Source organism: Sarcophilus harrisii, chromosome 6 (assembly GCF_902635505.1).
Source record: "Sarcophilus harrisii chromosome 6, mSarHar1.11, whole genome shotgun sequence".
NCBI classification, from domain to species: Eukaryota; Metazoa; Chordata; class Mammalia; order Dasyuromorphia; family Dasyuridae; genus Sarcophilus; species Sarcophilus harrisii.
This window is the reverse complement of record NC_045431.1, coordinates 183,333,716-183,349,598: the sequence shown is the minus strand read 5'-3', so window position 1 is coordinate 183,349,598 and position 15,883 is coordinate 183,333,716.

The window sequence follows — 15,883 nt, the reverse complement described above, 5'->3', positions numbered from 1 at the left end:
ACTTGGGGGTGAAGGAGTCCCATAACAATTTTGGGATAAACCCACAAAGGGAAGCAAGTTAGGGCTGGGAAAAAAAATTCTGATTTCACAATTTTGAGAAAGCTACCAATTCACTCTTTACCAATACCCATGAGTCTGAGTCAGAGTGTTCATATTACTCCCCTCTGCACTTGCTAGAGAGCTTCATATATCAAAATCCAAAGAATGGTGGGTGGGGGAGAAGGCAGAGATTTTTTTTAAACCAAAGTCTGTCTTTCTTCTGCCCAATTGAATTCTATCAGCAGCAAAAACTGGAATGATGGCAAATAGCTGCCAAAAGAACTCCAAGTCTCAACAACTGACTAAACCCTTTAAAGAAAAGATAAACTAGCAAGGATCATTTTGTTCAAGGATGGTAAGCTGGGTGTCTGGACATAGTTGGGATTTTTGAGGACCATAATGCAATAAGAAAAAGGAAAACAAAATTAATCTGTCTTCTGAACTAGCACCATCTACTGGTCATGTGAATTTATTTAATCAGTGAAGAAGCTTACAATAGATATTCAAGAACTAATGTGACATGAAAGTTAATCTTCAGCTAAGACACTCATTGCCTTAGGGTAGGGGTCTTCACACTTTATCTAGGAGCCCAGAGATTCTGTTAGGAGCCATCAAGTTTCCCCAGAATTCATCCACAGAATGCCATTAGTCTTCTCTCCCATCAGATTGTAAACTCCTTAATTAAGGGCAGTAAAGATCTTTTGCATCTTTTTGTATTCCCAGGGCTTAGCCTAGTGCCTGACTCATAGAAGATCCATATAAATATTAATAGTGATTGTTGTTGTCATTGTTGATATATTCCAGGGGCTTGCATTATAATGGAGAAGACTTGTATAAAATTCAGTATCTACAAGTACATGGACAATAGTCACTTAATATATAGTAGGTACTTAATAGATGTTTATTAATTAATTACAACAATGGTATCAAACTTAAATAAAAATGAAGACCTAAAAAGAAATCCTTGTAGGCTGCATATTGATTTAGAAAAATGAATTAAATATAACTTAGCACTTTTATGTTAAACACATAATATCTACAAAGAAAATGGTCTTCCAGGGGAAGGCACTATTGGGGTATGAGGCAGAAAGACAGGGATGATGATGATGATGATCTCTTTTCTATTGTTATGCTTCTTTTTTACCCCCAGTACTTAAGACAGTGCCCAACACATAATAGGCATTTAATAAATGTTTATTGATTGATTACATCAGTATTATCAAACTGAAATAAAAATGAAAGCCTGCAAAGAGATCCTTCTATTGACTTAGAAAAAAATTAACATTATTTATGCTCTATTTTTTATTACAATATTTTGTTAAATATTTCCCAATTATACTTTAATCTGGTTCTTCCTTTGCTCTGCTGAAGCCTACCAGGCACTTCTCAAGTGGAATTAGATTGCTAGGGGGGTAAAAGAATTATTTTTCAGTCATTTTGTACAAGACTCAAACTAAAAAAAAAAAATAGAATTAAAGAAAAAAAGAAGGAAAGAAATAAGGAAGAAAAAAAAGAAGGAAGTGAATAGGATAAACTGAGTGAAGACCTCTCATGGGAATATGGCTTCAAACTATGCCATAATTGTGACTTGAGACTTTGCAATAACAAGTTGAACTATAGCTAAAAAGCTGCAGGTGTTCAATTGTCTTGGATGAACATTTCCCCTCCTGTTCCCCCCCCCCCCCCATCTTAATTAGCATTTAAGTACTTCTTTTAAAAGCAATGATGGCTTTGGGAATTAAGGTAACAGAATTCTCTCATGAAGAATATCTGCTTGTATAGCAGTTCTCTAGGGAAATTTGAATTAAGAGTTTGATTTTTACTAATATTATTTTGTTCCATGTTTAGAGTATAAGCTTGAATCTCCCCAGACAATGGGAGAAAAGGTCGGAGGAGGGGAGAGTTTTTGGTTTTTAAATCTTGTGTTTTGCAGTTTGTGATTTGCATTCCTTTAGTGGCACCTTGTTGTCTATTAAGGGTTGCCCTTTCTTGTGAGATGGTAATAAATTCCTTTTTGCCTTTTTTTTGTTACCTGGAAAGTTTCTGATTTTTAATTTGGATAAGGGTCATGTCCCAAACAGCTTGGGGGTTCATCCAAGATATTCCCTGTTTGTGAGGGGTCTCTCCAGCCCTCTGGGGAGTTCTCGGCTCAGGAACTCCTGCTCAGATTGGGTAAATTTCTAAAGAGAGATACTTAGAAAAAACAAAAAATGAAACTGGGCTAGCAAAGATAGAGAATTAATTCAGACCAGGAGATAAGCCAGCTGAGAAAAGTTTGAAATAAGTCAGGTAAGTGCAAACCCAGGTAGGGCAAATAAGGTGAGGGGAGAGAGAGACTCTAAGTGGTTAGATCTGTAAAAGGATTTTCCCTTTGCCAAGAACTAGTAAACCATCTGGGTGACTGGAATTGGGAGAATTTAAGCAGTTAAAGTCTGTAAAAGACTCCTATTTCCCTTTGATATTGGGAAATTCTAAGAGGTTCGAGTCCATAAGGATTCTCCCATTTTCTTTTGGTAAGATGGGTTGAGTCCTCCATCAGAAAGGATAGGAAACTGTGAACTTTGGGAAAGGAACAATCTAAGGTATCGGGCTCTAAAAACCTATCTAGTATCCCAGGAAGATAGCTCTTGAGAAAGAATTGGGATGAAGTACCAAAATATATAGGGATTAATACTGTTGTTTTGTTTGGGCAGGTGCCCTGCTCACTCAGAGGAACTGTCCATTCCTCAAGGGTTGGGTATAAATTCAAAGGAGCTTTCCATACCCAGCAGGCCAACTCTAAAGGTTTTGGCTCCAGAACTCCCCTCCCTGCTTCCATCCCAAAGTGGGGTTGAGAACTTGATTGATTTAGAAAAGCCATTTGTGTGTGTGTGTGTGTGTGTGTGTGTGTGTGTGTGAGCCCTTGTTTGTTTTTTTCTCAATCAGCCTAATTACAAAAGAAATGATCTGGCTATTTTGCATTTTAAAATGCTTGTTTTGTACATAATTAGACATGCAAATAGCTTTCAGCTAGATAAAGAATGGACTAATTCTGAGATGGGGAAAGTTTTCAACTGCCACACCAAAAAGAAAAAAAAGACCTGATATATTTCTGTGGACCTAGAACTGGCCAATTTGGGTCTGCAGAACTAGTTAAAGGTACAGAACTGCTAAAAACATTTTAGCAGATTCTGGAGTTTTTGAGACTAAGTTTTAAGTTGCTTGGCACTATCTCTCAGTTCAGTTCTCTCAATTCAACTAAAGAATTAATCTATATTATTTTTATCTGGGGTTTGCTCTCATGCCCCAATATCTTTGACATGGCTCCCTCCTTCAGCATTTCTGTCATAGAGAGTGGGCTAGTCACTGGATCACAGACCTGCAGCTGGACATCTGGGCCCAAATTTCTTTGATCCTCTCCCACAGGATCTTAAATCCTAAATACAACAGTATTTCCTAAAATACTATAGATGAACTTGAAAGGGCAGTTTTCTGCCATCTTAAATTTGGGGGCTGTGTGTGTGTTTAAATTGGAATTCTGATTTTGAAATTGTATGAGATAATTATTATTAACTAATACATGTTAAAATTGTGAACTTGTTTATTCTGGCTTGAAATTTAGAAATATGTGTGCAATTAATATTGAAGTATTGGTATTAGAAATTTAAATCTGTATTTGATTTGATTTTAATTTTAAAAAATTTTGGTTCTCTGGTAACCTACCTAAGAGGTGACATGTTTGTATCTCCTAGTTAGACCACGTTGCTTTCTAAATTGTCTATTGGATAATTTGTAAAAATTGTATGAGCTGAGCTTTAACATTTTGTCAGCCCTGCTAGACATGTGATAAATTTTTGTGAAATTTGGTCCAAAATTATTTTAATATTACCTATATTCTGAATCTTAAGGTTTGCCTTACTTTCTTCCTTTAACAAAGAAATAAAAACAAGAAAATTTGGTGTATAGGGATATATGTAATTGCAAAATAAATTGTATCTGAAAAGTTTTTAATATGTCTAAAGATAACTAAGAAGGTATTGAGGAGAAGGGAGGGAGCCTGGCTCCAAAATATTCAAGTTCAGTTTTAATGAAATGACACCAGTGAGGAAACTGAGATAGCTTTCCCCTGAGCTCTTCTGCTTTAACAGAGGTTAATGGAATAACATTGGAATAAATTCTTCCTATGTATGGATTGGCAGACTATTGATTCTGATAAAGGAACGTATTTTAGTTCTAAGGTTTTATAAAAAATAATGGAGAGGGATTGAAAGTTGAATGGTAATTCCATATACCTGGGCTTCTGTCCTCATCAGAGAAACTGGAAAGAATGAATCAGATTCTTAAGAAATAGATTACTAAATTGATGTTAGAGATTAAATTGCCTTGGACCAAATATTTGCTATTGCTTTATTAGAGAATTAGAACTGTCCCCAGAAGTGATCTGGGACTTTCTCTATATGAGACTGGGTTTACTTTATTTGGAAGGAGAAATGGAAAGATCCTGTTTTAAAATAAAGGATAAGTTTTTAAGGAATTATATATTGGAGGTGTCCTCATCCTTTTTAGCCCATAGGAAGCAGGGATTGGTGACCCAGAAAATACTTTTGAAGTTTGCAATTTCAGGAGAGTGAGTGCTTACTAAGTCCTGGAAGAAGGAGAGTGAGAAGGATCTTACTAGACATCACAGATGACTGAGACTGCAGTCTGGAGACTGAGAACACCAGGCTTAAAGAACCTGTGGAGGAACCTCAAGAATGGACTTTTAAGGACAATTTATAACCTCTAAAACTGACTTTGCAATTAGGAATATTTTGGTGGGAAGGGAGATTAATTGTGCTTAAAGGAGTTTTAACAATATTGATGTTGCACCTGTTATTTATATTTCCAGAAAAGTTTATAGGTTCTCCTCAATTGTAGGAAGTTGACATTTTTTAGGATGAAGAAATTATTAATGTTAATTTTGATAGGCTTTAATATGAAATTGGGATAGTATATTCTATATTCTATGTGAGTTTTAATTGGTTGTATTATCATTTTAAAGCTGTTCCTATTGTTTAGGGAGATTCTGAGAATAGTGATTTATGCTTTTGTCCTTTTGAACATGATTAATACCTGAACATGTTTTGATATAGATTGGTTATTGAGCATATTAAAGTAAAATAATTTGTGTAATGTTGAATTTAAAACCCATCTACTTAGATATAAAGTTAAGCTGTGAACTTTCTAGGATGAATCTCTTAACTGTTATCAATGTAAGTAGGTATACTATTAAATAATACTTATTTAAGAAATGTGATTCTTAAAAGCTAAGTTTAACTGAAGTTTTGATTAATGAGACTTTCTATTTGAGATAAAAATCTCTTGGGACCGTAGCTGATACTATGTGGAGTTTTGAATTCAGATATGATTGTCTGATGGATCATCAAGTCAATAATGCACCATCTGAAAGGATGTTGCAAGCTACTCAGAAGAAGGTGATACTAATTGTTACAAGTGGAGGTAAGTATCTGGGCAAGAGTTGGGAGGACAACCTTGGCCTCCACTTAAAGTGGATCCTTCTGACTCAGTTTCCCCACGGTGTTCTTTTGAGAAAGAACCCACCTCATTATCTGCTGCTAGATGCATATGTGGTTTTTTTGTTTGTTTTTTTTGTTTTTTTTGTTTGTTTTTGTTTTTTTAGCATTTCTGTGATTGCTGGCTTTCCTGATAGACATGACTAGGATTTCTACAGGGGAAAGATTGAACAGTCTGGTGTGGGAAGTCCAGTTAGATTTGGACCTTTAGAGGATGGAACCAAGGAATCAAGCTGAAAACTGGTTCTTTGGTTCTTCACAAGGATGGCCCCCAGTTAGAGAAAAAGGGCAAATCAGAACCAGAGGGATTGGAGACTGAGAACAAGAGGATATCAAGAATGGTGTGAGATGTCTTCAAAGGTTAATAAAGAGAAGGGACTGAATGAAAAACACTGAGTGAAGATCTCTCTTGGGAATATGGCATCAAACTATGTCTTAATTGTGACTTGAGACTTTGCAATAACAAGTTGAGCTATAGCTAAAAAGTTGCAAGTGTTTGATTGTCTTGGATGAACATTTCTCCTCTTGTTTCCCCCTACCTCCTAATTAACATTTAAGTACTTCTTTTAAAACAACGATGGCTTTGGGAATGCAGGTAATGGAATTCTCTCATCCAAGAAAATCTGCCTGTATAGCAGTTCTCTAGGGAAATTTGAATTAAGAGTTTGTTATTTACTTATGTTCTTTTGTTCCTGAGATAGATTTCTGTGTTTAGAATGTAAGCCTGACTCTTCCCAGACAATGGGAGAAAACACTGGAGGAGGGAAGAATTTCTGGTCTATAAATCTTGTGTTTTGCAGTTTGTGATTTGCACTCCTTTACTGACACCTTGTCTGTTAAGAGTTGCCCTTTCTCATGAGATCGTAATAAATTCCTTTTTGCTTTTTTTTTTTCTCGGAGAGTCTCTGATTTTTAATTTGGGTAAGGGTCATTGTCCCACACAAAAGAAAAAAACAGCATGCTTATCTGTATTCATATAATAACAATTCTTTCTCTGGAATTGAATAGTATGCTTCACCAATATTCTTAACTTTTTCCTAGCTCTGCTCATTTCACTTTACATCAGTTCATGTAAGCCTTTCCAAGTTTTTTTTCAGAAATCTGCCTGCTCATATTTCTTATAGAATAATAATATTCCACCACAAATACATACCATAGCTTGTTCAGTCATTCTCCAACTGATGGCAGCCTCTTGATTTCCAATTTTTAGCCACCATAAAAACAGCTATAAATATTTTTGTAATCTGTTTCTTTCTATATATACATATATGTACATACACATACATATATTATGGAATCACACAAACAGCAGATGTTACAATGGAGTTTATTGTTGTTATTCAAGCCATTTCAGTCATGTCCAACTATTTGTGACTCCATTTGGGGGTTTTCTTTACAAAGATACTGAAATGATTTTTCATTTCTTTCTTCAGCTCATTTTACATATGATGAAACTGAGACAACTGGGGTTGTGACTTACTTGCCTAGTAATAAGTTGATATTACAATAGGAAGAAGCCTAATAATATTGAATGAAAGTGCTGGAAATGATAATACAAAGAATGTCGCACATGATCATGTCTTACATTTCCTTCATTTTACAATCTAGTTTTCTTTGAGGGAAAGTGATTTGCCCAAGATCAGAGGTTTTTTTAAACCTTGTCTCAGTTTTACTTCTCATTGCTCTTTTCAAACTTTTTTGGTTAATAAATTTCATTGTTTATAAGTCCTAACACTTTGAAAGTTTTAGAAAGTAGAGAAATTATACTTCTAGATGAAATGACCACATATGGTCTCATATGTCTTTATTTGCAGATATGAATTTAACAAAAGTTTGAAATCCTGCGAATTCATTATAATACTTCCCCAGTTGGAGACTTGAACCCAAGGCAGCTTAAGATCTTTGAGAGTGAAGTTAAAAGGTCTTTGAAATCACCTTGCTTTGGGATTGGGAGATAATTTATCAAGAGGAATGAATGGTCTTTTTGTTGGGGTTTTTATGTCTGAGTCGTCTCTTTCTGGGACCCTATGGAGGGGTGTCCAGGGGAAGGCTCTGTATAGAAAATGATAAGTCTGTGTCCTACAGTAGTGATTTGGAGAAATGAAGCTGCTCTTTATGGTTGGTCTGGAAAGCAGGAAGACCCCCTATTGCAGCAATTGCATAATTCAGTAGGGAGACTACCTTGCAATTGTGATTAAGCTGTCAAATCACAGCTGTGCTCAGGTTTGGAGACCTCCAGATCAACTGCAGGAAATGCAAATGAGCAGTTAGAAAGTTTTCCATTTTTACTTTAGAAATATCTAATGTACTTTGGTCCTTACTGTCTGTCTCTCTGATGGAGGGGGAGGGGGACTAGGTTTATATTTGTCCCAGTTTAGAACAGCAAATTAGAGGGATTTCACAAAAGAATCAAACAAATCTGTGTTGCATAAAGCAATAGGCCCTTTAAAAGTGAGTTTTCCTTCACATAAAGGAAGATTACATGTGAAATATAGGGGTTGGTAGGAGATCAAAGACATGGAGGGCACAACTTTTAGGACTTTGCAAAAAGAGGAGGAGGGGGTCAGTGATGGTCCTACAAGACTTGTCACATTCAGTCTTTTCCAAGCACTTGTCATTCACTTTAACAGGTGTCTATGAAGTTTCTATCTCCTCTACACCAGGGCAACACAATCACTGTGGTGAAAGTCAATGGGATTTATAAGGAGGGGAAAGATGTTCACGCAGGCCAGTCTGATTGGTTCCTTCTTTCTGATGACATAGGGAGAAAAATCGTAGGGCAGAGACTGTTAATTTGAGGTTTCTGAATTTTTTTTTTAATGATTTAACAGCTGTATTTCAAATAAATTTGATTTTTTTTTGTAATTCCATTCTTTTTCATTCATGTATTTAAACACTTTATTCTGAGAAGAGGTCCATGGACTTCACCAGATTAACTGCCATAACACACAAAAACATTTAAGAATTAGTGCTCTAGTAACTAGATAGTGAGACCTGTCAGTATAGGTGAAGTATGGGAGTTTCCAACATGAAATACTGAAGTTTCCAGAAAAGAGCTGGTGAAGGATAAAGGGAATGTGTTAGGGAAAGAAGGTAGGTCTACATCAGAGTGCTGTGTAAGGCCCTTCCGTCCCCCAAAGAAATAGTTATTATTTTTTTTATGAGATGATGCCTCAAGGATGAGGCATTTCAACAAAGAATAACAATATCAATAATTTTCCTAGAGAGGGCTAAGGGGGGTTGTCCAAAGTCACAGTTATATGTGACTGAACAAGCAAGCATCTTCTAACTCCAAATCAGATTTATTTAGCATTTGGGGATTACAAAGCACTTTGTGTTCATCAGCTCTTATTATATCTGATAAGATAGGCTGAGCAAATATAATTAAAGTCATTTCCATAGTAGAACCTGAGACAAGCTCAGCACTAGCCCTTTTTCCAGCATTGTTTGTCTCTGTGTTGTGCTATTGGAAGAACAAAGTTCCATTTTATCAATGAGGAAACTAAGGTTTAGATAGCCAATTGAACCTGCTTTTAGGTTCCACAGTATATTAGTGGCAATAGGCTTGGGACTAAAATCAACGTCTTCTGATATACAATCATCCTAGATAAAGAACACAGAAAGATCATTGAAACAAGAAAATTTAAAGCCAAAGCAGAAGGCAAAGAATGATCCAGTTTGGCTAGAAAAGAGAGTAGGGGAAAGGGAGAAATATGAGATAAAATCAAAAAGCCAGTAACTAAATATTGTCTATGTTATTTTTTCCAGCTTTAATAATCTATGATTTTTTAATTCTAGTGAGAGGTCTGTTCTCCTCTCTATTCTCTGAATGAAAAACAGGATCATGGATTTAGAGCTGGAATGACCTGGGACACCATTAAATCAAACCCTCTTTATTTTACATTTATACCCAGAGGATTTTAATGACTTGTCCCCAAACTAAGTGTTGGAGGGAAGCCTCAAAGCTAGCTCTTTCTAATTCCAATTCACTATTCCTTACTTCCTAGTCCTCCCCTTAAAGTTATAAACTCCATTCTTTGAACCTTTAATTCTGGCAAAGAGCTTCTAATTTTCCAATCACTGGCACAGGACATCATTCGAATCCTTGTATGGATGTAATATAATGAATCTTATGAAGAAGAAGGTTGAGGGAAGAAGAAGCTGGAATTGCTTTGCTTTAGTCTGCTTTGATTAAAAATCACTAAGCCCATAATTAAACTGAGTGGAAATTTACAGGCTGCTATCTAAAATGAGAGGCAGCAATAGATTAGGGGAAAGAGCAAGAGATGGGGAATCAGGAAATCCAAGTTTCATCCAAGCGACACTCTTTGTGTGACTTTGGGCCACTCTCCCTCTCTGAGTCTCAGTTTCCTCATCTGTAAAAATGAAAAATCACCACCAAGATATGATCAGCTTCATTTAGATTTATAGATGTCATTTGGTTTTCCCAAGCCTGGATGTATGAAAATAAGTACAGTAATTTCCCTCTTCTATTCTGAATATCTTAATGCTCTCTATTTCCTATGAAATATAGGAAGTTTCTTAGGATATCAGGAGAAATCATAGAGGTGATTATCCCATCCAGCAGAATGATCTTTATTGCAATATTCTGCACAAGTGGTCATCGGGCCTCTATTTGAACCTTTTCAGGAATGGAGAACTCATCACCTTCCAAGTTGGACTGTTCCATTACTGGCCAACATTGACTGTTAGGTATATCTGGGCTGAAAAGATAGGATTTATAGCAGGAAGGGGCTTTATGATTCATCTAGTCTAATCTTCATGAAGGAAATAAGATCTAGATGGATTAAGTAACATATTCAAGATCACAGAGCTATTAAGCAAGGCAGAAACCTCAATCCCTTATTTCAGATCTAGTCTTCTTTCTAATTTATGCACATTGCTTCCAGTTCTGCCTCTTGGAGCCACATGGAATTAGGGTTTTTCTCTGTGATAAATCTTGAGATATTTAAAGGCAATGATCATGCTCCTCCCAAGATTTCCCTTATTTGTTCTTATTTCTTTACACTGATTCTATATGACATGGCTTCAAGTTTTCAGTGTTTCAATATATAATGATTAGAATCAACCATAATCATGCAAGGTAGTGCATAATGCCATTTCAAAGGCCAAAAACTGCCCAATGGGATCAGAGAAGTTGACAGTGACTCTGGTCACTGGAATGAAATCTCCACAGACAAGGAACATATTTTTGGATTTCTTAGTATCCATAGCACTTAGCACAATGCCTGACACATAGAACTGCTTATTGATTGACTCACTAACTAATGAGTTTTAGGTTTTAGTCACATTTCTCCTGATAGTTTTGCAAAGATATGAAAATGGACCAGCTGAAGCATGAAGAGTTGACTTCCCTGAGTTATACCACAGTTCTGGGAGTCCAACTCCAGATTCTGGAAATCAAGTATTGTATAGGATACTATACCAATGGTGAACAAACTGCAGTCCAAGGGCCAAATTTGTTCCATCACCTATTTTTGCACAACCTGAGCTAAAAATGATTTTTGCTTTACTAAACACCTAATTTTAAAATGTAAAAATCATTATTTGCCGTACAAAAGTAAGTGTTAGGCAGGATTTGGCCCTCAGGGCACAATGTGCCAACCCTTAATCATAGCTGACATTTTGTGTCATGGCCCCTGTGAGACTCTGAAATATGAACCATTTCTTCTCAGAATAATTTTTTAAGTGCACAAAATGAGATATATATGATTGCAGAATAAAAACCAATTATACTGAAATCCAGTTATCAAAATATTTTTAAAAACAAATTCACAAATCCCAAGTCAAAAACCCCTGTTTTGTAACATTCAAACAAGAATTTATGGAATATATTAGCTGAAAGAGCCCTTAGTTAGAGTTAGAGGACTTAAGATGCAATCCCAATTTAGCTATTTACTATCAATGTCACTTTGGGTAAATAATTTCTCCTCTGTAGGGCTATTTCCATTTATATGGAAAGATGACCTCTAAATTAATTTCTACCTCTAAATATTATGACATTTAGATGTTATAGGCCCATATTAGGTGTTGTAGGGGATTCAGAGAGACTTAAGTATGTTTCTTGTCATTAAGGATCTTATGATAGCCTTAAATACAAGAAATAATGAAATTATAATAGAAATAATGAAGTTATAATAGAAAACAATTTAGTATTAATTAATTATTAATTACTAAATATCATAATATCAATAAGTGCCACAATTAATAATAAACCTTTATATCTTTTACCTCACAGCCACTCTATGCAAGAGAAGAGATAGAGGGAAGGTATCATAATCTTTTACAGATGGAAAGATTGGGAGGTTCAGAGAGAAAAAGGATCTGCACAATGTCACATGGCAGAATAAGAACTAGGACCAGCCTTCCTCTTCAAATTGTCCTAGAGCATTGGATCTGGAGTTCTTCTTTGCTCCATCACATTCTGTCATGTAGCACACATATTTAGTATACAGTCTAGCCTTGCTTCTGTCCCTATTAGAGTGTAGACTACCTGAAGGCAGGGGCAACTTCATTTTTTTTCAGCTTTATAATTAAATGTTAAGTCCCAGACCTTTGCACACACTAGTTCATTGAATTAAACTGAATTCTGCCTCTTGTCCACTTCAGATGAATGGAAAATCAGTGTGGGCAGAAACAGGTGGGATTGAGCTAGCCTTACAAGGAATAGAAAGGGCAATTTGTACTCAGAGATTAGCATGAGCAAAAACTCACCATATATGCAGTATCTAAAAGTTACCGTTGACAGTTTACATTCCTTTTCAATCATTCTCTAATCACTGGGACTGAGAAACTGTGTGTCCTGACTTCCTAGTGAATGTAAAATGTCTTCCCAATGAAATGTAAAAATATTCATCACTAGAAAGACAGGATACAAATTTTATTCCCAAAGCTTTCAGTGTTTGGGGGAAAATAAGGGGATATTACCTACCACACACTCAATGACAAAAAGACCTGGATTTTAATAATTCAATCCCATTAGAGAGCCAAATGCAAAATTGCAGTGCCCATCTAAAAGTTCAATAAGGTCTTCACTGTGGAGTTTATTCCTCTGCTGAATATTTAGCTCACTACTAGGGGAAGGGATTGGATTTGTATCAAAAGGCCTCTATTCATCTCCTAGCACTGTTACTTATCACCTTCAACTTTGAGTTTCAATATTTCTTATTTTTAAAATGAGATAGTTGAACACCAGGGATTCTTAAACATTTTTGTGTTATGGTCCTCTCTGAGAGTCTAGTGAAGTCTATGGAATGGAATATTTTTAATAGCTTTTTATTTACAAGTTATATGCATGGGTAATTTTACAGCATTGACAATTGCCAAACCTTTTGTTCCAATTTTTCCCCTCCTTCCCCCCACCCCCTCCCCTAGATGGCAGGATGACCAGAAGATGTTAAATATATTAAAGTATAAATTAAATACAAAATAAGTTTACATGTCCAAACTGTTATTTTGCTCTACAAAAATAATCGGACTCTAAAATATTGTACAATTAGCCTGTGAAGGAAATAAAAAAAATATGCAGGCCGGCAGAAACATAGGGATTGGGAATTCAATATAATGGTTCTTAGTCATCTCCCAGAGTTCTTTTGCTGGATGTATGGAATATGTTTTTAAAAAGACTTTACAAAAATCAAAAAAGAAGTCTAGATAAAGATTCTGGGACCTTAGCAGGGAGGGCAAAGAGAAGAAATGAAATCAGAAGATGAATCAAAGGCAAACTATTTATTTGACAACTTTTCCAAGTAAGTAGCAGAGCTAGAATTCACAATGGATCTATTTCTATGATAAGTGGGTTGTAAACATTAAGGAGACTAGCCTGTGAGTCAACTCACAGCCCAGGTGACTGATTTGGCTCCATATTCTCTCCAGTTCTCAATGACACATGTAGTTCAGCAAGTAACCTCCAGAACATTTACTCTGGTTCTAGTCAAGAATCTCCCATTCCATGGGCTCTTTCACTATTCCTAGAGATGACCATCACTTGATTTTGCTGTTCCTATGTCTAAGATGTTAAGTGCCAGTGAAAAGAAATAAATTTGATCTGATTTCTATTTCTATAATTAGTGAAATTGACTACATTTTAATGGATGAAAAATGACTATTTACCATTTCAGGTGTCTGTCTCTATGCAATTGTTTCAGTATCATTTCAAATGCTATGGAAGAAGTTAGTCAGACTTCAGACTCATTAAAACAAAGGTCAAAATCAATACCAGGAGCACATTTATTAAAATGAAACTGGAAGGACTAGAAAAAAACAAGAAATGGAACAGATCTAACAAATTTTCAGCAGTGGACTTTGTCTTGCTATATCAAGTGCTTTGCTTAGTAGATTCTTAATAATGATCATTGGATTGCATTGGGTTGACCTATTCTGATTACTGATGATAGTAGATATTACCATTGTTTGGATTTTAATATTTCTTAGTACTTAATATACTATTTGTTATCATTGGCCATTTTCTGACTGTCTGACTCCCATTTGTGATCCCATTTGGAATTTTCTTAGTAAAAAAAAAAACTGAAGAAGTTTGCCATTTCCTTCTCCAGCTTATTTTACAGGTGAGGAAACTGAGGCAAACAGAGTTAAGTGACTTGTCCAGGGCCACACAGCTGGGAAGTAAGTATCTGAGGCCAGATTTAGACTCGGGAAAATGAATCTTCCTGACTCCAGACCTGGTGCTTGATCCACTCTTTATCTAGCTACCCTTAATGTATTGTGTAGAAATTGAAATGGCACCTACAATTCTTTTTTAAAGACTAAGTGCCAGGAACATAGTGAATACTTAAGGAATGCTTGTTGATTTGACTTGAAAATGTGAGAAGCAGCTACGTTATATCCAAGCAAGGACACACAGGAGTGTGGGTTAGGAATAATGCAATTCTGAAAGCACTGAGGGACTGATTTTTTAAAATATCTCATCAAAGAAAATACCAAATGATAGAAAAAAATCCACAAAATCTTTAAGAATAACATATGCAAACATATTGAACATATTTTTCCTTAATGAAAATACTCAAAAAGGGGAGCAGATTAATTTTTTGTAATGTTTTATGGATGCTCTCTATTTTTAAAAATATTATTTTGACTTACCACTAATGGCTCTTCTAACAGGCACTGTCTCTCACCCCTATCCCTGAATAGAAATATAGTCCAGCAAAATAAATGTTTGAAATATGACTCATTTCATATCTCTTTACTATTATCAATCTTTTTTTCAGACTTTCCCAGAAGAGTTTCTCTAGCATATCATATTTTCAGAATTGATTAACAGGGATAGAAAATGCATAATCCCATAGTACTTATTATTTTCTGATTTTTTAAACTGTACTTTATTTGTTAGAATAAAACAGTTAAAAAAAAAAACTCTCCTGCAGCCATAGAGACAATGAGACTGGTACAGGGCACACATGGACACATACATACATGCTACATACATATATATATATACACATACATACATGAGTGCTGGACTCATTCTGGGATTTTCTTTGCCATCTTTTCCCCCTCTTTTTCTTGATAACTTCTTTCCTCTTTGCCTCCCTCTCCCTCCAATTCTCTCTCTCCTTTTTTGGATATGCCTTTTCCCCCATCCTGGCCTTCAGTGCATTTCTGTCATTTTTGTGGGAGCTTTGAAAGAATCCCACATTCCCTCATTCTTCCCCTTCCTCTTCCACCTCATCTCCTCTTCCTCTTTTTGAGCTTTATGAATATATTTATATGAACAGAACTGAGAAGAAAAAAAATTGATTTTCCCCCTCTTTCCACTTCCCTCCATCTTGTCTCCCTTATTGTGTCTACTCATCCTTTACCCATCCAGCCCCCAGAATTCTTGTAGATCATTTGTTTGAGGTTTCTGCTGCACTAACAAGACAAGGTATTTAATTGCACATATAAATGTTTGCTGGGTATCTTCACTGTAAATTTTACTCAAGTCTATTTTTTTTTTGTTTTGGGAGTTTTTATTTTATTTATTTTTCTTCTTTTTAAAAATATTTAAATAATCATGTAAAAAAAAACTACTCTCCTCCAAAAATAAGTCCCTCAATTATGGATTAAGAAAATAGAAAATTCATCATAAGCTGCTACATTAGAGCTAACTTACCTGAACTAACCCCTGATTCTCAGCATCATTCAAAGCATAAAAGAGGCAAACATACACTCATCAATGGTATTCACTATTGCCCAGGAGAAATCCCTATTCATATTCTAAATCAATCAATAAATATTTATTAAGCATTTTCTATGTGTCAGCTACTGTGCTA